The following is a 25854-nucleotide window of genomic DNA, read 5'->3' as shown; positions in this document are numbered from 1 at the left end:
TAGCTTTGCACTGGGAAGTCTTGATCTCTTACTCTAGTGAGAGTGTTAAGCAACAATGAAAGAACAGATTTCATATCACAGGATATGAAAAAATAATTTGTGTTTAAAAATCATGTTGGCACATCCAAACAACCATGGGGCAGGCACAGAACACAGTGAAGGGATTACATATGCCATCTTGCCAAGGAACACTTCAGAATCCCCTGGGAAGAACTTGAGGACATGGCTTGGGAGAAGGATGTAGCTGCTGACTGCTCACTGCTGCCAGCGTGGCACAGACCACTGTAACTGGCTGAAAACAGATGGATGAATGGACCTCGTGTTGCAAATGAACAGTTTGTACACTGAATGTTCTTTTTCACAGATTACATGTTTGCTCCAATTAGCAAACAGTAATACATCACAAATTAAAATATGGTTATGACAAGATAATTGCACATCATAGTTACAAATTTGCTGCATTCACATTATTTTTATTAACGCTGCTTGGTAAACCTAGCGCTTTGTTGGAATGAAATGTAAGTTTCTGGGTGTGGTATGAGTCAAACGTTGACTTTTAGAAAATAACAAGTTTATTGTAAGGTAAAAACAAACTTTAAAGTTGATCAGACAAACGGCCCTCACAGGCTTATTCAAAGAAAGTTCAAAGAAATCTGTGCAGCTTGTTATTTTGTACAATAATCTTTACAGACACTCTTGAACTCGGTGGCCATCACTTCCTGGCTAACAAAGAGCATACAGGGGAAGAGGAAAGGGCATGTCCACTGTGCGTCATTCCACATGGGAATAACTTTAGCTCTTATTGGTAAAATTCCACTTTGTTGAAACACTTTAATCACATATCTGTATCCTTTTAGAAAAGACTGAAAGCCAAATTTGAAACTCTGCAGCACTCCAGCTGTCAGACCTGAAAAACCACAAACTTTGCATTATGCATTGCACACAAGAATACGCTGCATGGATTGTTAGTGACTGCTGTGCATTCAGCTGTTTTTTTTTCACGCTGTTTGAGGATGAGGATCCTTGTGAAGTTGTCCTTACATCTAGTCTAATATGCCTATATTCTATTTATGGGCTTTTACTGTTCTGCATAAACTCTCTGAATGTGTTTCCTACGTCATGTCAGACTATGGACTGTTCAGAGTTCGACCCAGAGTATGTGAGAGGGCATGCACTCTTATCATTTAATGATTGCATTTCATTTACTGTATCTAACATACAGAGAGAGAGAGATTCATTACCCCATAAACAACAATTTCTGGAATCTGTAGAATACATTAACTAAAAATCATATCATAAACAGCCTTGTGTTTAGGGATGAGGACCTCGTGCAGAACACAGAATAGTTCAGTCACACCTAGTTCAAAGATCTCTGTAACTTCACGTTTACACTGAAGAGTCTTTTGTAAATATCCATAAACAGTGAAAAGGTTATGGTCACAGCGTTATGTAAGCAGTGGAGAAATCGCCTCATGACACCACACACACATCAGAACCGCCACCACTACCACTAGTTAGCAGAAGATATCTTTAATTTTGGTCTTTTATAAAGGAAAAGAAACACATGATTTATTCAAATATGTCAATTTCTGTAAGTAGTAACAAAGTGAAATGGATCAGTTGGAGAGTGAAGTAGACAAAAATACATTTCACCAAGACGACTATCTTTCTTTTATTTTAACCAAGTTGTTAAAGTAACCATACTATGTTTGTAGGACAATTGAAGAAATAAGATATTTATCAAGACATGATGAGTAAGTGAACATTCAAAAATGTTATTCAGACTTGACATAATGTCATATTTTGCAAAACTCAATTAGGTTGCAGGGAAACAACAATTAAAATCAGTAAAAGACAACAAAGTTTTTAAAAGCTGTTATCATTTAGCAAGGACTTGGAGAAACTGACTCTCATTATAATCAGATATACATGCCATTTGTATTCGGTTGTTGCTCTTTTTGCAGCAGTTCTAAAACAGTTAAGACAATGCTCAGTCGGCCATGCTAGCTCTGTGGCTCTACCGATGGCAATGACGTACTGTCTCCAGAGGGTGAATCCTAATGAATTCAGTGATCATCCTCCATTTCCTCTTGTACCACCAGCATGTCAAAGTTTTCACTTATCTTGTGAAACATCTACTAGATGGATAGGCACACAATGTGGTTCAAGCATTCATTGTTCCCAGATTATGAATACTTCGTGATAATCTGATGTTTCTTTTAGCACTAGTTGAGTGTTTTGAGTGAAATGTCTCAAGAGCTATTAGATGGATTGCCTTGAAACTGTCTACACACATTGAAGCCCCTCTCAGGATCAATTGTAATCACTTTGTTGATTCCCTCACATTTCATCTAGCGCTACCATCAGGTCAAAATTTCAATTTGACCAATACTTTGATTTATGAGCAAATACCTGCAAAACTAATAACATTCCCATCAGTTTTTTTTTATGATAATGAGACATATAGCCTGTTTAATTCATTTTTTTAAAACGACTTGATCACAATAACATTTAATATACAGAATTTACAGATTATGCATTTATAAGGGTGTGGAGAGAAAAGATGAACAGAGACACTTTTCTTGTCACCACACATAGCAGGTGAATGATTTTTACCTCCTTGCTGACACTTGCTTCACCCGGAATATTACCTGCCAATGGCTGATAAACATTATCAGTATTACTTGTCCTTCACCCTTCACTTCATTTGTCCCTCTTTTTTCACCTCGTTTATCAATGATTATACAATTATTGGGCCTTCCAAAGAACTTCGGAGACTCAGCTGCCACAACATTTTGCGATATCTAGCAATATAGCCTACCTATGCAATAGCTACAGCCAGCTAGACAATGAGATCATGCATGTGAGATCAAAGGCAAGGCTCCTAGACAGTAGCTCATAATACTAATAATATGCACACTCACCACCAACTGGCCTACTGCAGGTGGTCTACACAGTTATTGACAGTGCTGTATGTGAATTACTTGACGTTATGGTAGATCGGATTAAGTTTTAATCTATCAAAATGACGCATTGCCTTCAGATAGTTAAAATAAATGCACTGTGTAGAACCCCCCACCAACAAATACTAGACAGATGAACTGCTGAGTGGTTTAACACAGAGCCAGTCTGAGAAACTTAAGCTACACTACCAATGCTCTGTACTCGCCCACCTTAAAATCCCACTCAAGATCAGTTTAAGCTGTAATTACGTCCCCAGGCCCCAGACTCAGACCTGTTCCTCTCACTCCCAGTGCCGTGTCAGCCGCATTTTAACTTTCCAGCCCCGTGCTAGAGCCAAATATCTGTCTCCCACTCAAAAGGAGTCTCAACTCCTTCCTTAGTATTATAACGCCCCTATGGAAAGACCCAATACATCACAACGGAATGTGCAAAAAGATATCAGCATCCTCAAATTATTTTCCAGACAATCCACTCAACCTCCCACATTACAAACACATAACAAAAACCAGTGCAGTTTTTTTCCGTATTAAGGCCATACAGTTAATATGGATTTACACAACTCTGATGCCAAACCTACAGTCTACAGTATATCATTTCCAATTAATGTAAAGCTCTGGTATTCTGGTCTTGTCAGCACAGGGGTTGGGTTTAGAAACAGCAAGAAAAGCCAAGGTTCATCGTGATTGTACAAAATTCCCTTGAAACTTTGGGCTGTCCTGTGCTGCATGTTTCCACCTCACACTTCAAGTAGAGCAAATCTGAAAAACAATTTGCAATATCAAGGTATTGGTTGATGTCTCAAAAATACACAAACAATTGATTCAGTCCTCTTCTTTCACACTTAAAAAAAGGAAAACTCTGCCTCATCTTTGGTTCCACAGTGAGATTAAGTTATGGTTAAATATTTATTTTAATGGAAAAGAACAGCTAGAAGAGCTTGTATAAATGATTACACACCTCCGTGCCTTTCTGTTTGTGTGCGTGCAAGCAACGGTGCATTCATTCATGGCAGTGTTTCTTAACAACCATACATGATCTAATGAATGACCATTATTTTTTCATAAGTCAGCAGCATAGAGATGTGCCAAGGAAAAACAAAATAAAGGTCCATTCCAAAATCTACTTCCATTCACTGATCATAGTCAGTACAATTCATGTTGCGTGTCATACAGCCGCCTCAAATTTATTTTTTGTGTTCTTTTTGGCCCAGACTTTGTTTTTAAAAGCCCACCACACTTTTCAGGAAACAAACTAAAAGCTGCTTATGTAAGTAACCCACATTCGCCATAATCTGCTGTACAAACGCATGTTCAAACACACATATGTAAACACACACAGTTATATAGTACAAAGAGCATCACGTCTAATAAATTTGAGATTTAATGTTCAGCATATACCGACCCCATCTTATAGACAAAGTTGTGTGCTGACTCTGTGTTTCCATAGGGGAAGTGCTGTTTTAGTGAGTGACACTTTTTCCTTGACAGAGACCAGACTGAGGAACTGCCACCTTATCTTATCCAAAGAAATTTCACCCACTCTTACTCAACTTGAAACAACATGCAACAGCATTATTAATAAGGGAGCAGAGTTTTTCCTATCCTCACAGCACTTTTCTCTTTTTTTGTCAATAAATGTCCTATATTTTTAATCCTAAACTGAGCTGCAAACACACTCTCTCAAAGCTCTGATAGTATGTCAGAGGCTGTATTAACCTCTGGCTCTTTCTCATTACCAGCTTGTCACTATTTATCATTAGTCTGTAACGACACCAATATGTTGTCCCATTCTCTTCAACAGACACAGCCATTTTTTTAATACAATGGCCTCCATCAGTGCTTGTACTCATTGAGGTTTCTGGTCATCTATCAAGTTACCAAGGCCATTTTATGTGGTCAACTAGTCTGAATTTGTAGCCAACAGACTGAAAAAAGCATAAAATCCCCCTGATCTGCCTTTTCTGGAATACTATTCTGTCTGCAGACAGAATAATCAGACACTCACTCCATTCAAACAGGCATCGCCAGTGATGTCATTGAACAGATGTACACACACGATAATGTACAACCCTCCCCTTGTTCTGTCTGCTGTGACTTATCCTCTTTCTCAGTTTTTCCAGCATCCCATTTAGTTGACAGTTTGGTTGAGTTGTTTAAAGTTAAGGAATTCACAGCGAATCCCCCGCATCAGTATTGGGGTGGTGACAAAAGCTGGTTGACTGACAGCTCTTTCTTCAGAGGACTGGTTTAAAATGTCTGACACATACTGAACATTCAAACCTGGCACTCTGCAAAATCAGGAGAGCAGCGTCAATTTCTACACACACCCACACAGCACCATTTCCTGTGTTAATACCAAAAGCAACTAGAGCATGTGCATCAGTGCAGTTTTTTCACGTCCTTATCTCGTGCTTTCTAGAAATCTGATTAAAAGCACCTATATAGTGTGAGAACTGATTTTCACCTAATATCATTCACTGAATCAAAAGTCAAAAGTGCCTTAACCAACCAAACATTTAACCACAATTCAGTTATTCACACCTAACCTTATCCAAAGTTTGTACTCCTAATCCAAATTCAGTGGCACCCTTTTCCTTATGCTCAGCATTATAGGTACAGCAGCACACCGGTCGGTATTCTTTAACACACCACCTTCACCTTTTTCTTCACTGCACCTTATAATTGTCAATCTAACTCTGCTGAGGTGCCACCTGGCTGCTGGCCAATACACTGCACACCCCACCTCTGCTGCGATGACAGGCACATTAGTATTTCCACGGACTGTGTTTAGAGAAGCGCATATAGAATGTGCCAACTTATTTATCCTGTGGAGGGTGGATGGCTGTCTTTTTTTTCCTTCTCAAACCATTCATACTTTCCTACTGTTCAGGATTGTTTACCGACCACAAAGTGTCACTGTAAGGCACAATCCAGAAGCTCTGTCCCCCAACTTTACTCCACTGACAGTGCAGGGTCACACGTGTGAGTTTTCATGAGTCAGTGAAGGCTGACAAATCCCACATACAGCTTGTGTAATATGTTGATGTGCTCAAAAAGATGAGTTATTTTTTAAACTATTAATGCTTTCACTCAAAGCTGCACAGAAACAGAAAACCACTGTCAAATTATTTTTTGAAAGGAACATCAATGAAATATGTATATTTGTTCCTGAAATTGTTCCTTTAATTGTTAGTTTTGTGTTTTTGTTATTTGCATTGCCGTGAAAACCTACTTTCTCCAAATTTAATAAACTGCAGGATTAAGTGTTCCTTTGTCCAGTGACTAGATTATTTGAAAAATGCATTGTCATGGTGCTGACAGGATTTTTTTTTTTAGCTCATGAAAAGTTGATATTTTGTACATATGGTTTTCAAAAAACAGTGACAATGCACTTCTCTTTTTGTTTTACATTTTTTTGCTGAATTTTAAAACTATAATTACAGAACTGTGCCTTAACTTGACAGAAATATGACTTGGATATACTAACATCAGTATGAATAGTGAGAATAAAATATTTTTCAAATAAAAAGCTATTAAGATTCTTTCACGTTTATTAACCTATCAATAACATAGTATCCATCATCAGAATACGTAGTACCACAGGGAGAAATGAAGGCATTAATCATCAGACATATTATACTTAAACTTTCTTAACATAACAGCATCATTAATAGTAACAGTGTATCTTAAGGTATATAATAAGGAGTTGTAAAATTTGTGCTGACTGATAGATTGACAGATGATGTTTCCGTAACAGATTGGAAACACAACATGGGATGTTTAGGGCTGAGTCATAGCTTCCATCAAACAGGCTACAGGCTTCTTTTTTTCAGTGCTAGATATTGTCTTGTGCAGTGGAGAAAGTTCCCAGCGTGACAAACAGGGATCACATGCTGTAAAATCCAGATAGAAAAACAATTCAAATCTTTTATCTTTTAAAGCTGAGTGCAAGTAAAAACATCTGTAAAGATAAAATCCAATATTTTTACAAAACATAGAACATGCAAAAGTTGTTATATTAAAGAGTAACTCCACACCAACTCTTTTAAGACGGAAAATCTCTACAGACCCAATTTATTTCTGATCAGAGATGTATCTGGAGACAGCCCCTTGAATTCCAGTGCACATCCAATCTTATGTGCGGAAAACTGTTCCATTCCATTCTTACTTGCAACAATTAAAATGTTACTATCAAAAAGCCATTTTACTAGTCATTAATGAATGAATAGTAACCAAAGATAATTTACTAGTAAGAGTTCAAATGTTAATGTAACTATTCAAATAGTTACTAGTATCTAATGAATACATGATATCTGAAGTGCAGAGCCCCATTGATTTCAATGGCAAAAATGTGCAATTAGTGACTAGTAACTAAAAAATAGTTACTACACTGGACTTTATTCTTACTTTCTTGAGAATCTGTTGGACAATTGTGTATGTGCCTTTTCTTGTTTTCTTTGGCATTTAGTCTGTTGTGTGTTGTTCGTTTGAAGATTGACTTCCATTGGATACAGCCGTGCATGGTTATGTAAGGCAAGCGGGCTATAGCACACAAGGCCAGAACAGACTGGCCCAGACCAGACTTCAACTGTTGGGCCAGCTTAGCATCATCACTCAGTCACTTTGAATGGAGAAGGAGAAGGGGGAACCATAAGTCCACATCTGGAGAACAACCAAAGCATGTGGCCAGGTCTGACGTTATATTCTCAGCTTTCACCTTACTGATTTAAGTATTCAGTTTAAAAGCACAGTTATACAATGCACTTACAGTGGTAAGAATATCCATGTTAAAATTGTTTTTTTGGGGAATGTGACAAACAACTTTTAACTCACTCATGATTCACATCTTGAGTTTTACACATTTTGGGTGATTTAGTGAAAGGTAATGTTTCTGAATGTAAACACTTAAATCTAGGTGGGGTATTATATCACAATATAACACCAGCTCTGATATAACTGTGCTGACAAATTACTTTTAAATGAGTCATAAATTACTACTTAACATTACTACTTAAGTTAAAAACACAATATTGTTCCAAACATGTAAAACTAGGTGGGTAAATGTCCATTAAAAGGGTCATGTAGCTTACAGGGTAAGTTATGTATTTTTCAACCTGGACCTTATTTTCCCATGTTTAGTGTCCATGTGACTAATCAGCACAACATTTTTTGAAATTGGTCCAGTATGGAGCAAGCACGTGAGACAGGGGTGCAACGTAATCCTTGCTGGCAATTGTGCCCCTTCCAACTGAAGTCCACCAAAGTGCTTGTTTTTGCCACTGACAGGCTCAGATTTTTATTACAAGTGTCTGACAACATTGTGAAAAGGATACTGACAGAGAGAGACCTTTTTTTAAAGAGAAAGATTATTTTTATTTAAGCAGAAACAGTCACTACATTGCTCTCACCAAAGCCACCAGACACCATTGAAAAAAAACAGTAATTTTAGGGGAGAAGGTGGCCTTCCACTTTCTCGTGGGGGTTTAGTTTATTTGTGTTATTGGGTGACTTTGTTGTTTTTGTTTGTTTGTGGTTAATAATTGGACTTGGTGTTTTAAAGGGTTAAAAACACCAAAGTCACACAACAAATTAACTGATCGTGATGAACCAGAGAGGTTGAAAAATACCACAGTTTCCCTTATAAAATAATTCAACATTTTCTCACTTAACCACAGCTAGTGTCTTGCACTGCACTGACAATTTAAATTCTGCTGAGGTTTCTGCTGCCAACCCAATACAGCAGAGGTTAACTGAATTTTGTTTGTGGTACTTACAGCATTGGAAAAATTACTTCTAAAATACCAATTTGTCTTCTCCAGAAACATGTCCTGGTTAAGACAAAGGGGGGCAAGACCTTACTGACAGTTTTCATTGGAACTTATCCAAAACAACAAGGACATTGTTTGTGGAAGGAAACTTTGCTGTTAAACTATAGGCTGGATATGCATTATTAGATCTAAGTGGGAAAATATGACTTCATTAAATTGTCTGAAATTACCCTTTTACTACTCTATATATTTTTGTTAATAATCTATGTTTTAATATGATGTCCCAGTTCTAAACGGCACATTGGTAAACACCAGTTCATTCCGTATGTTCAACCTCTTTAACATCTAATAATGACATCATACCACCTCTGACCAAACATGGAAAATGACATTTTGTGAGCTTTACAAGCAAATATGCACATGCCAGAAATCATACTCCATCCAAGTCACACCAAGTTTTGTTGCAGCTAGTGTGATGACCGTAGCGGTCATGACATTTTTAGCCAGTGAGGTTATGTGACAGCGGAGGTAAATCGTGTAGGAGGGGTACAAGTTTATTTATTGTGCAAACAGAGCCTTCTCATTACTACAGTATGATTTTACTGTTTGATGTAGAGAGCACTGTGCCACACACAAAGGGAACAGATGTGACACACACACACACACACACACACCTTCTCCTTCTGTGCTCCTTCCTTAATCAAAATGCCATCGCCATTATGAGACTTGTTCTGAAACTGATATTTAAAAGTATAAGCACCCTGTGCAAAATTAGCTGGAGTCCTCACACCGGCCAATGAAAGCTATCCAAGTGTGACTTTCAAACAGAAGGATAGGCTCGCTGTGATAAGTCTAAACACACATCGGATGCCTGCAGGTTACATTCATGTCTGAACCAGCCCCCTCTTGAACACAAACCTGGGAAGATTTATGTTTGGCAACACTGAGAGACAGAGTTGGAATGCTAATGAGGTGTCACTGAGTTCAAATGACAAAGTGCAAGAAGTGAAAGGTCTCTATCATCTCTGAGACACTAGGGACCTTCCCATACAAGTGTGTGTGTGTGTGTGTGTGTGTGTGTGTGCGTGTGTGCGTGTGGGTGAGTGAGTGTGGGTGTGTGTGTGCGGTAGCATGTGTTTCTCAAATCAAAGCTGTGTCTTATTATTTGAATAGCAATAATCAGCAGTATCATCATCACTCCTCATAATTCATTTTTACACTCCACAAGAGCCACATCAAGCACTACATGGGGTGTCTTACTGACTGCACTTTGCAGTGTGCCAAAAACAATATAAACCAGATGAGAAACAATTAAGTGTCAACCTGGGAAGAGGCAGGATGAGGCACTGAGTATAGCGTCCTGAAAAAACCCCACTCCAGCTCATCGCCATCTTGTGATGCTGCAACACCAGAGCTCTGGAGCAAATTAAACACAGTACATCAGTACAGAGTGTATTCAAGCCAGTAATGGTTTTCTTGCCAAATTATCATCACTTTCTTATGGTTTACATAAGAACAAGTCATATCTCAACTGTGAATTTTGCTCCCAATTGAAATTTAGAGCCAATCAATCAGTGCTGTCTCAAACAAGAGTTAACTATTCTGCATTCTACAACAAGGATTTACCCAAGACCAGCGATGAGGCTTTGTGAAACCTACAGTCATTATGACAGAACTCATCCATGCTGCAAAGCTGCCCTTAAACAAGATAGCGGCCCTTTCCAGCACTGCTCTGTATCTGACCCTGATCTCTGTGGAGGCAGCAACCAAAAACAACAAATCTCTCCTTTGGGGCGGGATTAGTGGAACACCACAAAACTAAGCTTGTGCAACAAACAATGCCAACACAATTTCTATTAGAAAAGGCTTTGTATAATTTGGATTTATGCATTCGGCTTTCATATCCCTGCTGTCTCTCGTCCTTTCTATGGCAGTTGTTCCACTGAATCCCACTGGGTGACCAGGCAAAGGCAGAGTAGGCCAACTGAGAGTCTCTGACTGCTGAGTCCTCTTGATACTATTACTCACACGCTTTTTAAAATGAAACAGAAGGGAGGTACCCGTACATCATTCCACCGTCATCTTGTTCACATTGAGTCGAGCTATCAGAATCGGTATTGGGAGAGAAAAACCTGGTTCCCTAGTCTGAACTTATTTGATATTGATGTTTATTCAGTTTATTCCATGTTTTTTTTGTGCATTTTGTTGTGAAGAAATGACATCATCTCAGCAGTTAAAGCCTATTGCAAAATGAAGCTCAGTGAGTGACCTCAGCTTACCTCAGCATTGTTAATGAGACCTTATTGTGAAAAAGAATCAAAATTACGGTTTTAAAGAATTGGTGCATTAACCGCAAGGAGGTATTTTACAGGTATATTTTTTGAATGGAAACCCTTATTCTGCAGGGTAAATGTACAATATTCCCCTCTCAAACACGGCTAAATAAAACAGAACTTACAAAGTTGGGTAAATGTATTACTTTCCAACTCTGAATAAGCTTTTGATTAATTAAGGCTTGGACTAGAGTTACAGTTAGAAATAGAAATGTATTTTACCATGCAGGACCATTTGTCTTTATTCTCATCATCTCAGGAGGATGCCAAAGCAAATGTATGTTAGAGAAACATCTTGAGGTCATTCAAAATATATGTGACCCTTACCTGTTACACTGTGGTCAGAGGTACAACTGGCTCTTTTACACTTCAATTTAAATCCTAGTCATGGAGATCTTCCTGTAAGCCCTTTCCATTCTCCAGTTTCTATGTTTCTTTCCCCCAAGTGATTAAAGGTAATTCATTGTTTACTCCAGTAAAATCGCTCAATTTCCAAAGAAAGGAGCATTCTTTCCATTCAGGGCCGCAGACAATCAATGACTTTAGTTTGTTTTGTTGTTTTTAATGTGTGCGTTCGTGAGTGCAACTGAATGTGCATGTGTGGACAGGCTATGGGGAAGCATGAATGTCATCCCATCATTTCAACACTTTTCTCCAAGGGTGTATTCATTCTTGTGATGGAAGGAGAGCAACCTAACACTAATGCCAAGCACATTTAAATCCCACACCCGCAATTTGGCTGTCACTTTGCCGTCACTTAGGGGAAGACCACAGCACAGCCAAGGCTATCAGAGGGCTGTTGGTAACGTAAATAAAAAATAATAAAACAGAAAGCAGAATCATTGATTTATGGTCACGTAAGACTTGGCTCAGTCTGGTTTTGACATTGTGGTTCCATGACTGACTGGGTTTTTACCCACATTAACTCTCAGGGCATTTCTACTGTGATATTTGTTTAGCATTGATTAGGGGTATTAGGGTTAAAGGGGCATTATGGAGTTTCCAGCGGCCACTAGCGGTGCGGTTCTAAGATTGCAACCAGGTGTGCGCTTGAACTCATAAGCGAGCATAATCCGAAACACTACCTTTACATACAGAAATACCACAATAAACGCAGGAACACCTGCATGCAGTCTGTGGCTTTTCTCCAGACATGTTCAGGCTCTGTTACTTCGATGTTCCCGTCTCAGAGGCAGATCAACACCGGCGCCGTACATTTCATTCAGTGCAGTGAGCGGCCATCAGCTCAATACTCCCGAAAAAAGGCAGAGTGACAGCGGCTATAGACAGACAGAGCTGGAAACTCAGGTAAACTCCCACTGCAACGTTACAGTAATAGTTTTATCAACTGTAGGTTGAACTAATCCATGCTCGTTACATGATAACATTACATTACACTCGCCTGCTGCTTTTCAGTAACCGTCTTTACTATCTGTGTATCTTTCACCGGAGGCTCAGCAATGTCAGCACAGCTACATGTATTGGATGATAATTAAACGGTTAGTGAGCTGGAATGGATATTAAAATGAGAGTGTGTCACTTTATAACAGTTAGACCACAGTAAGTAACTTTACTGTAACTAGTGTTAGTGGATGGCCCTTCCTTTGGGTTGTTGTGGCCGTTTTGTTGCAGTGTTTTATGTTATGTGGGTCATGTTAGTTACAGCGACGGAGAGGTGGATAAGCTGTGTACCTGAGTATTGGTAAAACCACAATAAACTGAACGTTATGAAGAAAACAGCAGCAGGTCCGAGCTACTGTAGCATTAGCTGGCTTCATCACTATAGGCTAACATCAGTAAACAAGTCGCTCCACATTTGCTTTTTGCCGTTACATCCTTTCTTGCAGGCTAAATCAACAGTGGTACACAGTATAGTAACATGGGTGGCTTTAGTTCATGAAGTAATGTGAAAGCGATATAACTTTGCACTGGATAACATTAGCAACTGCTCGGTGTTAGCCTGTGAGTTAACGCGACTTTCTCTGTGTTTCTCCAGCTTTACTAATGCTTACTTTGTTCTTACTCGACATCATCTGAACCTGTTTGGTCTGATGGGCTTCAGCACATAAACCTTTATTGTTGTTTTGTATCCTTACGTGGAGCCTGTATTTTGCTGTGAGCCGGTTGTTTTATGGTGTTAGTGGACTGCATGTCGTTAGCTGCCGAGTTGTCGCTGTAGCATGAGAGAGGCTCGGGACCACCCACCAGGCTGAATAGAAAGCAGTAGCTGATGCAAGGAATGGAGAAAACAGGCGTGTGCTTCATTTCTAAGTGAGTTTTGAGCCCATTGACAATAAGGCAATGAAAATTTGATTTATTAAAATCAAAAACTTACATATAGCCCCTTTAATGTTTACATAAGACAGGCAAAGCCAAATGTAAGGATTAAATGTGGGATATTTTTCCCTTTATTTTAAAAAGAAAACCAAGTCTGAAATCTAGACTAGTTAGTAGTTTAAAGCAATTTTTGCCTCTAAATAAATGGGTCATATTTGTAACCAGATACAATAATAATATATATATACTGTATTGCAGTGACAGTAATTCAACACAGTGATCCTTTACCTTCTCAATCTGATCCCCATCACAGACTAGTAAATCAGTAGGTCTGCAGTATTCTTGGAGACATGAAAGCAAAAGTAATTTGAAGAGCGGGTCAAAGCAGTGAGTTCACAGAGCAGAGAGTTATGAAGTTTGGGTGAAAGGAAAGGCTAGGCTTCCAGCAGCCCAGGCAGCTGTACATCAGTCTCACAACAAGATATGACCATCTGAGGCGGAAAGACAAAAATCTCCAGTTGCTTGGATGTTTGACAGGCTTAAAGTTCCTACCAGCTTTATGATGGTGGTGTTCTCCATAGCTTTCAGCTTTGAATTGATTCACAAACAATAAGCCAAAAAGTCTGAAAAGGTTCTCAGTCATCCTGGTTAAGTTATCCAAAGAAGGTTAAAAATCAAGGGCAACTGGACATACTAGAAGATGTTCCCCTTCGAGGGAACTCGAACTGCGTCGGTGATGACACTATGGGAACGCCTCTGGGCGTGGCAGGGCTAAACTCTGAATGAAACTACTCCAATCCTATTGGTGTTGCTAGAACGGTAGCGTGTGACGGCGTAACCGGAGGGGTATATAAGCACGCCGGCACACAGGACACATTAGCCTTTTTTAATTCAGCAGGCACTCTGAGTATGTTTGGAAGCTCCACTATCGAGAAAGTTGTTGTCTTACCTGGAAATCCTGACGAAGCAGTAGAGACCATGTATGGTAATCAGTTCCGACAATGTGTTTTTCCATGCCCATGCTACATCGCGGCTGGGGAGACTCATGAGATGTGTGTTCCTGTCTGGGGATGTCGCATGCCCAGGCAGCTCTCGAGGGGGCTGCCTGCGGCCATGGCGAGGCCCGGTCCCTGAGGTCCGGAAAAAAAACAAAAAAAAGAGAGCTGCTCTGCACGGCTGACTTCACCCCTCCCAGTCATATTAATACTCACATTCCTCGAGGCACAGGCCGAGGAGGTGGAGTTGCAGCTATCTTCGACTCTACCCTACTAATCAGCTCTAAACCTAAACTAAATTATAACTCATTTGAAAGTCTTGTTCTTAGTCTTTCGCACCCAAGCTGGAAATCACTGCAACCAATTCTCTTTGTTATAGTGTACCGAGCACCTGGTCCATACTCTGAATTCTTATCTGAATTTGCAGAGTTTTTGTCAACTAGTTATCATCAGATTCCATCAGCTCTAAATTCATTATCAAGTCACAAAGTAACGGAGGACTCCTATGCTAGTTTCAGTCCCTCCCAAATTGATCATCTTGTTGATAGTGCTGCAGGCTCGCTGCGAATGACATTGGACTCTGTAGCCCCTCTAAAAAAGAAAATACTAAAACAGAGACGCTTAGCTCCATGGTATAATACTGAAACTCGCAAATTAAAGCAAATATCGCGGAAACTTGAGAGGAATTGGCGTTCCACCAAAGTGGAAAATTCTCGTTTAATTTGGCAAGATAGTCTTAAAACTTATAGGAAGGCCCTCCGTAATGCTAGAGCAGCGTACTACTCGTCATTAATAGAGGAAAATAGGAACAACCCCAGGTTTCTTTTCAGCACTGTAGCCAGGCTGACAGAGAGTCACAGCTCTATTGAGCCAAGTATTCCCATAGCTCTCATTAGTTACGACTTCATGAGCTTCTTTAATGATAAAATTCTAGCTATTAGAGACAAAATTCACCAAGACCTGCCCTCAACTGGCACCAACTTATCTCTTAACTCAGGAACCTTAGAAACAGCTGTAGAACCAGATATATGTTTAGACTGTTTTGCTTCCCTCAATCTTTACCAACTAACTTCAATAATTTCTTCATCTAAACCATCAACCTGCCTCTTAGACCCCATCCCGACTAGGTTGCTTAAAGATGTTTTACCCTTAGTCAGCACCTCTATACTAGATATGATCAATCTATTTTTATCAACAGGCTATGTACCACAGTACTTTAAAGTAGCTGTAATTAAACCTCTTCTGAAAAAGCCCAAACTTGATCCGGATGTTTTAGCCAACTATAGACCTATATCTAACCTTCCATTTCTCTCTAAGGTTCTGGAGAAAGCAGTTGCTAAACAGCTGTGTGACATTCTACAGAGCAATAGTTTATTTGAGGATTTTCAGTCAGGATTTAGAGCTCATCATAGCACAGAGACAGCACTGGTGAAAATTACTAACGACCTCCTTATTGCAACAGACAAAGGACTTGTCTCTGTACTGGTTTTATTAGATCTTAGTGCTGCATTTGATACCATTGAGCATCAGATCCTATTGCAGAGACTGGAACATTTCATTGGCATTAAAGGAACCGCTCTAAGCTGGTTTAAGTCCTATTTATCAGATCGATTTCAGTTTGTACATGTTAACGATGAGTCCTCCGTACATACCAAAGTTAGTCATGGAGTTCTTCTGGAAGTTGATCAAGAACTTGGTTGGACATTCATCGTCATTCAGTCTTTCACCATCCAGTTTGGATAGATCCATTTTCTCCGGATACTGTCTTCTTAGCTCAGCCCATACTCTAGTCCGGTGTCCACTGAAGCCTATGCTATCTGCCATGTTTCCTTTCACTACCAAAGGTAATTTTGCTGCATTTTGTGACATTTTCCCATGACATGCATCAATAGGGCTTTGATGTCCCCTAAAGCCAGTGTCACTCCTGCTGTGCTCTCTTCCAGCGCCGTGATCCACGTGGGGCGGCTGTGGCTCAGGAGGTAGAGCGGGTTGGCCATTAATCAGAAGGTCGGCTCCCCCTGGTTGCATGTCGAAGTGTCGTTGGGCAAGATACTGATCCCCGATTTACCGTGTGAATGTTAGTTTCTGTTTGAGCACTTAGGCTAAGTGTATGACTGGTGAATGCAGATGTAGTGTAAAAGCGCTTTGAGTGGTCGAAAAGACTAGAAAGGCGCTATACAAATACAGAGTATTTACATTCACTTATTGGCACCTTCAGTCAGATCTGGCAGTCTGCTGGCCAGTCCCACCATGTCAGCGAATCCCCAGGCTACATATGCCGTTTGTCCTTGAGCCTTGGTTATCAGCGGGCACATACGTCTGCAAGGATGCTCCTCATCTTCTTCTTGTGTATGTGTATGGCGCGTGATCGCTTCTTCTTGGGAACTGTGGGTAAGACTCTCCTTCCATTTCTTAGCACTTTTATATAATCATTAGTGCTATTAATCTGCTGCAGTTGTCGATTGGTCATTTCATGCACTCTCGTCTCCACATTCTCCAACACTCTTTGTGTTTCTGCATTTGTCGGACTCTCGGTCGTCATGATGCCACTCACTCCATTCTCACAGTGTGTGGAGTGCTTGTTAGCACTTTACGGATGTTCTTTACGGATTTTGCCCCACTGTGCTAGCAGCCTTCTCTCTTCTGCTTCCAGTCTACGTAGTTCTGATGACCGGATGGTCTCATCCAGTGTTTTCATTTCCTTCATCCGTTCCTCCTGTGTCTTGGGGCTAGCCTGTTCCCATTCTTGTTGTCTTTTCAGCCTCTCCTGTTGTTGCCGCTTTGTTGTAATTGGCAAGTGTGACAACTTGAGTGGGGTATATTCTCCTCCTCCAGCTGCATCTCTGCTGGTGTGTCTTCTGTTACTATCGTCTGGTTCCCATCTTTCTTTCTTTGGTGACGTCTGGGCGCTTACTTCCTTTAGCCAGTAGTCCACTCTATTCATTACTTCGGGCTTAAATTCTCTTCTCACCTCCTGGTAATAGTTTTCTCTGTCTCTTCTTCCTTGTGAATCTCCGCTCATGCTCAGAGAAACTTGGGGTCTTGTTCCTCGGGATTCCTTGCCCAATGGATGAAGCGTTGCTGGGTTGGGCGTGCGCTCTCTTTGGCACCAGTCCATCTCTTCTTCTTCTTCTTCTTCATTCTCCATCTCTCCCGCTGTCATTCTCTCTTGTTGATCAGCATTAGCAGTCCATCCTCTATCTTTTTCTTTGTTGTGAGTTTGCTTGGTCAGGGTCCCTGTAGCTCTCCCTCTACTTCTTGTCTCTCCTCTCCCTCAAGTGTCTCTAGTACTGGATAAATGCCTGTCCTAGGTGTGTGACTATCTGGGGAGTATGGCGGTGGTGGTCTGGCAGACCACTCAGGTGCAGTTGCCTTCTGCTGTTCCTGGTTTGTTTTCACTTCCTGTTCTACCATCACTTTCCTAGTTGCTGGTGGAGGTTTGGGGGGTGGATCTTTATGCATGTGTCGGTACCCCTCAAATTTAAACCAACCTAAAACCTCCATTTCCCTTGCACACTTTCCTTCTCTTTTCTCACTCTGTCTCTAGATTTATGGTGTTTTATATTTGTTGCCACTTCATCACAGTATTCTTCCATGAAGGTGCCTTGCAGAGGCCATTTTAATTTTCCTTTTGTTCTCCCATGCCCTTTTTCATGCATTTTTCAATAAATTCTTTTTGGTCTGGGTGATTATTTATCACCACTCCCATTGGAGTTGCTTTCCCTTGTTCCTTCACCATTCCTGCCCCCATGTAGCCCTGTCTTACACTATGTGCTGTTCTAGGTATTTCTGGTTCCTCGTCTGTGTCTTTAGTTTTTATCATTACCAGTATCTTATCTACTGTGACTCCTGGCTTATATTTCTTTTCCCTAGTGGGATTATACTCTAATCTCTCCGTTCCATCTCCTGCTGGTGTTTTTGTAATGCACCCAAATTTGCCTGGACCTAGTGGGATGGCAACAGTTGCACTAGGGTTATTGCACAGCCGCTCCAACACTATTGCAAGTGTCTTTGGTGTCCACCACCTGTGTATCACCTCTTTCCAGGGCACGTCAGGAAACTCGTCCTGCACTTGTGCCAAATTAATGAATTTTGTCAACTGCCACAATTTCTGATTTATCTCTTGTTCAGTTTGCCATTGCTCTACACCATCCTCATCCTTACATATTCGTTCCAACCAAAAATGTGTTCTTATTCCTTGTGTTCCTATATCCCCTTCCTGTGTGTAATGTTCTGGCAAAAATAGCTCGTCTTCACTGCTATTTCCTTCTTCCATAAACTTAGCTTTCCTTCAAAGATGTTTAACAAACAGTGCTCCTATTCCAGGAGCCTTTAATGGTATAATTCGCAAAGTTTTAATTGCTAAATAACTTTTTCACACTAGCCAAACAAATTAGAACATAGACATTATTTATCTTACACACATTTCACTACTATCAGACTCAATTTTAATTTTACATTGATTAGATATTTTCAAATCGCTACTCAATCCACTTCCTCAACATGAGAGCGTAAACTTCTTTTATCTTTTGAGCACGCTTTATTCTCCTGTCCTGCCACCGTCCTATTTTAGGCTCCTAGCGGTAACATGCTATAGTACATCCGCCCGTTCAGTCCTGACCTACCATCGAAGAGCCCCAACACTCAGTTGAAATCCTGCGATATAAGTCAGCGGTAGCCACGTGATGACTATTTTATTAGCCTATTTTTGCCCATGCAGCCCCAACCCAGTGAGTGAAGCACCCCAGCACTCAGCTGTGACCCTGCAACTCTCAGAGTCAGCGGTATCCGCAAAAAATGCTTAAATTCTTATCTCTTCATCAGCCCACTTCGCCTATGCAGCCCTGTTCTGATCAAATTGAAGCTCCCCAACACTCAGTTGATGCGCTGCGATCCCAAAACAGCGGTATTCACAATAATGGCGTGAAAACTCTTATCTTACATAAAAACCTTATTTTACTTACTTACCCTTACTTAGCAAACAATTAAACACATAAAGCGCATCTAATCTACCAGCTTTGCACACACTTTAACACAGACGTATTCTGCACCATGGTGCACACACACATGCGTACTCAGACACAGTTAAAAATGCAGAATTTTGGTTAAACAGGTATTCTGCTTACCTTTTTTATGTGGCCACATGTCTCAGATACAGGCTGTCCGTCCCGGTCAGAAACTCTCGGCCTCTGGACTCTCGCCAATTGTAGGGTCGGAAATAAGGACTGGCCGGGCCAGTGGAAGACCTGGTCCCTACCCTAACCAACTTATTAAACTCAATAAAATTACTCTATTAGCTTTCTTCTTTAGTCAAAAACTGCGTAGTCAAAGACTTCACTGGAGACGGTCAAGAGTCGGTACAAAAGAGTTTATTCCAATAAAGGACAGATAAACCCATGTAACATCCCTGCAGGTCTCAGGATGGAACTGAGCTGGTGGTCAGCGAACATCACCTTATATTCACCTTAAACTCCACTCTGCTCATGTTGGCACATATAAGAATAAAATACGAGTTGGTACACACTTATAAAACATTTAGTAGTCAAACTTTTACATTGAAAGAATAACAACAGTGGTCAACACCTTTACCCCGCGAGACCACAGTCATTCTCCCTATGGCTACACTACAAACACTTCTGAGTAATACATCACTAGTACTGCATGGTGAGTTTTAGTTAAACTATTACAAACCAACAAAGTGTACAAACATGTCAATTTATGTCAACCAATTTATGTCAACTTAAGAAAAGAAACAACAAGGTCCTACCACCGGAGCCAGAAGCGAAGCGTGGCTTCCCGTAGTCCCTCTCAACAAACCTGGGACGCGAGGCGACGCTCTCGCCCACAGCCCCCCGAGAAGACGGGCCTGAGGACTGTCATTCAGTCTCAGCGGGCTCGGGGAAGAGGTCCTGAGGTTTCGAGTAGGGGGGCCCACCCCCCCCAGCCCCCCCCCCCCTCTCTCTCTCTGCTGGAAAACGGGGCCAGAGAGCTTATTTTCCCGCCAGTCAGGGAGTCCGGGTTCTACAGCCGGTACTTCAAAGTTCCCAAGAAGGACGGATGGGTTGCGTCCGATTTTGGATCTGCGGTCCCTGAACCAATCTCTGAGGAGATTCAGGTTCAGGATGCTCACCATCCCCGCCATCATCAGTTCCGAGGATTGGGTTGTCACGATAGATCTGCAAAGACGCTTAATTCCAGTCTCCATCCGTCCCTCTCACAGGAAGTTCCTGAGGTTTGCCTTCGAAGAAGAGAAAAGAAGAGCGGCTTACGAGTATCGGGTTCTTCCATTCGGCCTAGCACTCTCTCCCCGCACGTTCACCAAATGCATGGATGCAGCTCTGGCCCCGCTGAGGCTCCAGGGCATCCGCATACTGAACTACATCGACGACTGGCTCGTCCTGGCCCAGTCTCGAGAGTTAGCGGTTCGGCATCGAGATGTCGTCCTCGCCCACCTTCAGCGTTTGGGCGAGGACGACAACGCGAAGAAGAGCATGCTGACGCCCGCCCAACAGACTACGTTCCTAGGGGTGGTGTGGGACTCAACAACGATGCGGGCCCACTTGTCTCCTGCACGCATCGAGCCCATTTTATCCTCAGTGACCAGAGTGCAGTTAGGCCTGGGTCTCCTCGCAGCAGCGTTCAGTATAAGTCCTTCCGGACTACTGCAAATGAGAGCCCTGCAGTGGTGGCTAAAATCCAAGGGATTCTCCCCGAGGGGAAATCCGCTCTGTCTGATACGGGTTACGAGCAGATGCCTTCGTTCCCTGTCTGTATGGAGGAAATCTTGGTTCCTGTACCAAGGTCCCATGTTGGGAGCAATCTGTCGCCAAACAATTATTTCAACAGACGCCTCACTCACGGGATGGGGCGCGGTCATGGACGGCTGCTTTGCGAGAGGCTCCTGGGAGGAGCATCATTTCTCCTGGCACATAAATTGCCTGGAAATGTTGGCGGTATTCAGACCTCTGAGGAGTTTTCTGCCCGCTCTCCGCGGTCGCCACATCCTTGTCAGAACCGATAATACGGCAGTGGTGGCCTATTTGAATCACCAGGGGGGTTAGCGCTCGCGCCCGTTATGCAGACTGGCACATCAGATCCTCCTGTGGTCCCAGCAGAGACTGCTGTCCCTCAGAGCGATGTACGTCCCTGGGACCCAGAATCAGGGAGCAGACCTGCTGTCGAGACATGGGTTGAGGCCTGGGGAATGGAGACTCCACCCCGAGGTGGTGGAGTTATTATGCGAATAGATCGGCCCCATAGACGTGGACTTGTTTGCGTCCCGAGAGACGGCTCACTGTCCCCTGTGGTTCTCCCTCTCGCCCCCAGCCCCGCTAGGGCTGGATGCCATGGTGCAGACGTGGCCGAGGCCGAAGTCGCTCTGCTCCCGGGGGTTCTGGAGCGGGTCCGCCAGGACGGCGTCAGTCTACTATTAGTAGCCCCGTTTTACCATAACACACCAACTTTATTTGTTAAGCACTTTACAACAACCAAAGTTGACCAAAGTGCTGTACAGAAAAATAAACATAAACATATATAAAATTAATAACCATAAATAAAAAACAAACAAAGTAATCAAGTAAATGAAATCGACATCTTACTAGGTGTCAAAAGCCAAAGAGAAAAGATGGGTTTTAAGAAGGGTTTTAAAAACAGATAAAGAAGAGGCCTGCTTTACATGCAAAGGCAGATCATTCCATAGTTTAGGGGCAGACACAGCAAAGGCACGGTCCCCTTTGAGCTTACGCTTAGTTTTAGGCACAGTCAGGAGCAGCTAATAATCTGACCTGAGAGCGCGGACGGGTTTATAAGAGTGTAGAAGCTTTGATTTGACTGTCAAATTTAAGCTCAGGGTCCACTTTAACTCCTAGGTTTGTAATGCTGGGTTTAATATAGGGTGCCAAGGAGCCCAGATCTACAGGCGGGGTCCCAGTGGTGCCTCCAAAAACCATCACTTCTGTTTTTTTATCATTAAAATTTAAAAAGTTCAGAGCCATCCAGGCCTTTATGTCGTCGAGACAATTGAGTAGTTGTCCAACAGAGTTATCATTTTTCTTTTTAAGAGGTACATAAATCTGACTGTCATCTGCATAACAGTGGAATGAAATGCCGTACTTTATAAGTATGGAACCAAGTGGAAGCCAATAAAAAGAGAAAAGTAGAGGGCCGAGGACTGAGCCCTGTGGGACCCCACACAAGAGAGGAGCAGAGAAGGATACAAATTCACCTATGCTAACACAAAAAGTTCGAGCCGCTAAGTATGACCTAAAGCACTCCAGTGCTATGCCACTGATGCCCACCCACTGCCTTTAACGTGAAATCAATATTTCATGATCCACTGTGTCAAATGCAGCAGTTAAATCTAAAAGCACAAGGATAACACAGTCGCCAGAGTCAGTCGCTAAAAATCATTAAAAACTCTTAAAAGAGCGGTTTCGGTGCTGTGCAAGGTTTTAAAGCCGGACTGGAAAACCTCTAGTATTTTATGTTCTTCCAAAAAGGCCAATAATTGACTGTGCACAATCTTCTCTAAGATTTTTGAAAGGAAGGGCAATTTGGAAATAGGCCTGAAATTAGCAAGAACTGACGGATCTAGAGCAGGTTTTTTAATCAGTTTTTTACTGCATGTTTTAAAATTTCAGGGACCACACCCGAGGTCAGACTACTATTTATAACTGCAACAACAGATGGTCCTACAGTGGGGAAAACCTTCTTAAATAGTCGAGGGGGGACAGCCACAGTGTCTAAAACAGTTTGGCAGGTGGAGTGAAACCATGAGCTAAGCTCTTCTGTGTGCAATACAGACTCAGGAGTGATGGTGTTCTGACTGAAAACAGCCGAGAACTGAGCAGCAGTGGAAGGGTTAATCATGCGACAGCGCCGTGCAGCAGCGCGAGGTTTAAATGTATGACAGGCAAGAGCAGTCTCAAATAATACAGGCATATGGTCAGAAAACACTGCGTCACATATCTCTAGATTAAGAACAGGCAAGCCATATGATAAAACAAGTGTGTGTCCATGTTCTTGTGTGGGTCCAGACACAGATTGCACAAGATTAAAAGAATCAATGAGGTTTAGAAAACCCTTTGTCATTGGCTTATCAGGACAACACACATGAACATTAAAATCCTCAACAATAAGAACATGATCATATTTAGGCATGATTTCAGCCAGAAAATCAAAAAAATCATTTAAAAAGTCCTTATTGTACTTGGGGGGCCGATAGACCACAGCACACAACACTGTGTGAGAGCGACCAATCTGAAATAAACTCAGCTCAAATCTGCTGAAAGCGGATGACAGCAATATCTGCTTACATTTATAATGACTCCTCGGCCAGATTTTCGCGGGGAGTTAAGGTAGCAGCAATCATGGTGTAAAAATTCTGTGAAAGCGCTGGGCTCACCATCACTCAGCCATGTCTCAGTTACACAGAGGAAATCCAATCCTCGTGACGTGAAAAAATCCTTAAAGACAAAAGTCTTATTTGCTAGAGATCTAGCATTTACCAGCCCAAACCTGGCAGGAACCGGCGGATCCGCGGCGCTGAATGTTCGTGAAACCCGACACAGAGACCGCAAGTTGCTGTGATTTACTCCGCGCCAGCGGGGACGAGGAGAGCAGGAGCCACGGGGCTGGAACATCTCTTCCGGGCCAACGACAGGTATCAGCCAGGCGCTGACAGGGTCCAGCGAGCGTCGAGGAATAACGAGGCTAGGCACGACTCCAAACTCAGTCCAAAAAGGCATAGAACACCATGCAAGATGGGCCTTCAACCTCACCAGCCACCAGTGCTAAAGGTGAGCCGGGAACCTCGCCAGGAGCGGGGGCAAGGTTTCATGTCCACCATCATCCAATTTTACTAAATTTTCAGCAGAAAATCGCAGATCCAGCAGTGTTTGGCGATCATACACCAGCAGAGAGGCGACATCCCGGACAAAAAGCAAAACAAACAGCAAAAACACACACAGCAGTGACAGTGACAGACGGCAAGCCACACACAATGGCGCCATCTTGGATGGAACTCCGAGTTTTGGCCGGCACGAGTGTGGTTCTCGGATTTAATATCGCTCCTCGAGGGCCCGCCCCCGCCCTGTGGCAGCTATGGGTCTGGCCCCTGAGGGGGCGCAGTTCCTGGAGGCGGGCCTGACGACAGGAGCAGTCGAGATGCTGCTCAGCTCCAGAGCCCCGTCCACGAGAAGGATTTACGGCCTAAAGTGGAATGTGTTCACCACCTGGTGCAGAGAACGGGCGTTGGACCCAGTTACCTGCTCGGTAATTGTGATACTGGAGTTCCTCCAGCACCGTTTCTCCGCTGGACTCTCCCCATCCATGCTCAAAGTGTATGTGGCTGCCATTGCAGCATTCCACGCCCCTCGTAGTGATGGGCCCTTGGGGAGGCTTCCACTGGTCGTGCGCTTCCTCCGTGGAGCCAGGAGGATGAGGCCCGTGACTCGGTCCAGGGTTCCCACCTGGGACCTGGCAGTGGTTCTCGAAGCGCTGGCCGAGGCCCCCTTTGAACCCCTGGAGTCAGCTGAGGCCAAGCACTTGACCCTTAAGATGATTTTTCTCCTCGCTATCACCTCTCTGAGGAGGGTGGGGGATCTCCAGGCACTTTCGATTTCTCCCCGATGCCTGGAGTTTGCCCCAGGGAGGGTCAGGGCCACCCTGCACCCTTGACCAGGTTATGTCCCTAAGGTTCCAGACAGACTGGCAGGGTTCACGGTGCTGCAGGCATTTCATCCCCTACCTCATGTGACGGCGGAGGGCGGGAGACTTCATCTGCTCTGCCCTGTCAGAGCACCAAGTATTTACACTCTGAGGTCTTCCAGGTGGAGGAAAGCAGAGCAGTTGCTGGTGTGTTTCGGATCCCCCAAGGCTGGGCTCCCCGCTTCTAAACACACCATCAGCAACTGGATCGTTCAGACTATTTCCCTGGCCTATCAGGTGCGCGGTATTGCTTTCACCTATGGCCGAAGGGGCGCACTCTACTCGAGGCATGGTGGCTTCTTGGGCCCTCCTCGCAGGGGCGTCACTCCAGGATTTGTGTGACGCGGCTGGCTGGGCCACCCCTCACACTTTCATCCAGTTTACAGTCTGGACCTTCCTTCTGCTCCCAGCACCCGTGCGCTCTCCTCTTAGTCGTGCAGTCAGGTTCTGCACGCCGGGGGCAGGTGGGGTTTCAGTGCGGCCTAAGTGGGTATCTCATTCCCATAGTGTCGTCACCGACGCAGTTCGAGTTCCCTTGAAGGGGAACGTCTCGGGTCACATATGTAACCCTTGTTCCCCGAGAAGGGGAACGAGACACTGCGTCGGTCCGCCACACCTCACCCCGCCTGGAGTGCCTTGCTTCATAGAAAAGGGCTAATGTGTCCTGTGTGCCAGCGTGCTACCGTTCTAGCAACACCAATAGGATTGGAGTAGTTTCATTCATAGTTCAGCCCTGCCACGCCCAGAGGCATTCCCATAGTGTCGTCACCGACACAGTGTCTCGTTCCCCTTCTCGGGGAACAAGGGTTAC

This window comes from Micropterus salmoides, unplaced genomic scaffold (assembly GCF_014851395.1).
Source record: "Micropterus salmoides isolate LMB-PRFRI ecotype aquatic unplaced genomic scaffold, ASM1485139v1 Ms_hic_scaffold_9, whole genome shotgun sequence".
Classification (NCBI taxonomy): domain Eukaryota; kingdom Metazoa; phylum Chordata; class Actinopteri; order Centrarchiformes; family Centrarchidae; genus Micropterus; species Micropterus salmoides.
The sequence above is the reverse complement of the archived record's forward strand: the minus strand, read 5'-3'. Positions refer to the sequence as shown.